We start from the raw sequence: 2,951 nt of genomic DNA on the forward strand, positions 1-2,951 counted from the left end.
CATTTTTAATGCTGTTATTTAAGTAACTACAGATCACCTTGCAAAGAAGAGTAGAATTTGCGTCACGAGAGTAGGATTTTCGTTTTGGATTTTCGTTGGTAGTCTCGAATCCTACTTGCCCTAGTTTTTATTACTTTTTTATGAACTTGCTTTAGAATCCTACTCAATCTTGTTTTTCTAAAATTTTTTATGTTCTTGTTTGTGTTGATTTTTTTACAATTATTTGTAATATTTCCTCAAATGGTGTCTATGGCCATTGTGGTGAATAGTTAATTCTATATTGATCAATGTTTAGTGAAAGCTGCTATATTGGCTGTGCTACCCCCTAAACTCTATCATTTCTGATTTTTAATTTTATTTATTTGATTTTATTTGCTGTCATAGTTAATAGTCATTTTCAATTATTTATTTATTTATGTATTATTTATCACGATCTATTCATGTACCTTTGATTATCTATTACCTATTTATCACTATCTATTCATTTATTGTTGATTATTAATTCTTATATATATTTTATCTATTCATTCATTTTTCCCTTCTCTTTTGTTTTCTGTTTTTCTGGGTGCCAGCAGTTCTTGCTGGTAGCCCTTCTGTTCAGGATGCTTCCTCTGCTCTCTCTCTGCTGATTTTAATAAACTGCTTACTCTATTTTGTGTAATGCATTTTGTAAAATTATAATTAAATTAAATTAAATAGCAGTCTGATGCAAGTCCTTGTTCAAGAAGCAATGTCAGTATCCCATCTTTCTTGCAATTCTGTACTGTGTTGTTCCTGTTGTCAAGTTTATGCATGTCCATATCTATGCTTTTGCTTAACATAATTATTGTTTGTCAATTTTTAATACAATTTATTAATCATTTATTTTAATAAAACAATGATAAATACCTTGTCTTAGCTAGAACTGGAAGCCTAGAACCTCCACTAAGTATTGCAGTTGACCCAAGCATAGCTAGATAAAAAAAATTGCTTGCTTTTCCCAGTTCTGAGATCTGAGCATGCGCGACCACACCCAAAATTGAAGCACATGTTTCTTTAATTAACAAAATGGCGGCATGCAGCTAAGATGGTACAATCCGGCAATCATAGTATCACTTCTTCCTTTCTTGGATAATGATCTGATGGGACATGGACCTGCGCATAGACTGTTGGAGTTGAATGGTGTAAGAATTATCCTTGTAAAACCAGCCAATATTGAGATATACACCGACAACTGGATTGACAGGAGAAATGATGACTAAGATGACAAAAGGTGGCTGAACAAAACAGCCGTTTTGCCGATTTTTTACTCTCCTCTAAGAAAAGGCTTAGAGCCACGCTAGTGGTACCAATGGAATCCTCTGGTCAAGATGAGGTCCATTAAGAAGTCTGGTAAGCATAGGAGCTCGTTTCCCCGGTATAGCAAGGCTGCAAAAGTCGTGGCAGCCATATTGTTTTGGGGTGAATCCTACTTAGTAACGCTACCGCGTTACTAATAAGGATATATGGGAAGCTGTCATTGGAGAAGAGCTAAATTGTGAAAGAGAACATGCAATATTTATGACTTATATCCTGTTGCAGTGCAGCAGAAGGCAGGAGTGAGTGTCGGTTACCTTCCAAAAAAAGTATCATTGGTTGTTCACTCTTTCTTAGACAAGGAGGTTTAATACATTGCACTGTGAGTGGCAGCAGACGGTATTCTTCAGATTTAGAACAAAGTGGACTAGAAATACCATGCAAAATCACATTTGGTATTGTAAGTATTGATAAGCTTTGTGATTTAGAAAAGAAGGCAAAGAAACTAGTAAAGTCTGCTCTTAGTACGGTGACATCTACTGTTCAAAGTGCTGAAACAGAAAGAATAAGTGAAGATGGTCCAGAACCAAAGAGAAAGCAAGATAAACCAAGGGATTAATCCTTTACTACCGGATATTAATTGTTGTGGTTTACACCCCCGTACGGAATCAATTTTGTGCTACAAATGAAATATGACTAGTACCACTTTAGGAAGCTATAATTTTAAAAAAGTCATAGTTATAAACTTCAAACTTGGCATTGTTGATACTGGGATGTTGATCCATTTTACTGTTGAGCTTCTAAAAAACTAAACAAAAAAAAGCATGCAAGTATCAATCCTAAATGTAAACAACAGTATTTCAAGCAATAAAAACAAGATAATGCACAAAAACAATTAACCACTGTCTTCTAGAAATCTAATTATTCAAGAATTTCAGCTTTAATAAAGTTTGATTCAATAGATAGAGAGCTGCAAAAAGAAATGTATTGAGTAGTCACAAGAACTCGATAGCTGCATTTGTTGCTATGCAGTTGCTAAGCAAATTCTGACCACACCCAATAATACTTTTTATTCAAAGAAATTGTGCAGCAGAGTGCTGGTGCTTCAGCAAATTGTATTTGGACAAGAACTTATGACTTTGGAAAAGAAACTTTCTAAACTTATTGTAAATATGTCTATCTTATTGTAATATAAATTTATAATTAAAAAAGTAATATGAAAAAGGCAAGCATCACCAATATAAGAAAATGTTTTAATTTCAAGAATTTGCAGCAATGCAAAGCAATAATTGAGTATCCTACCTCTTCTACAAATCTTAGAGAGTTGCCACTAAAGGCCAACAGAAGTTTAGTAAAACAGGAAAGAAATTATGAGCTACAACGCTAGCTGACTCTATCATTTTGCTCGTTGCCAGGATGTTGCTAAATAAATTTAGCCACGCCCACTGCTGTTAGTCACTACTTTCAATGGAGGTGTCTGGAAAAAATAGCTTCATACAACGCTGTCCCGTCATCTTGCCAAGGAAGACAGGCCACTAAATATAAAAGAGTAAGTTAGAGATGTGGTAGTTAGTGAAAGATAAGTCAGTGTATACATGTTAGCAACTAAATTATTCACAATTCATGGTGTCACATGTTCAGCAACATGCTGTGACAATCTCTTTTACTATAGGTCT

This window comes from Amphimedon queenslandica, unplaced genomic scaffold (genome assembly GCF_000090795.2).
Source record: "Amphimedon queenslandica unplaced genomic scaffold, v1.1 AMPQUscaffold_13459, whole genome shotgun sequence".
NCBI lineage: Eukaryota > Metazoa > Porifera > Demospongiae > Haplosclerida > Niphatidae > Amphimedon > Amphimedon queenslandica.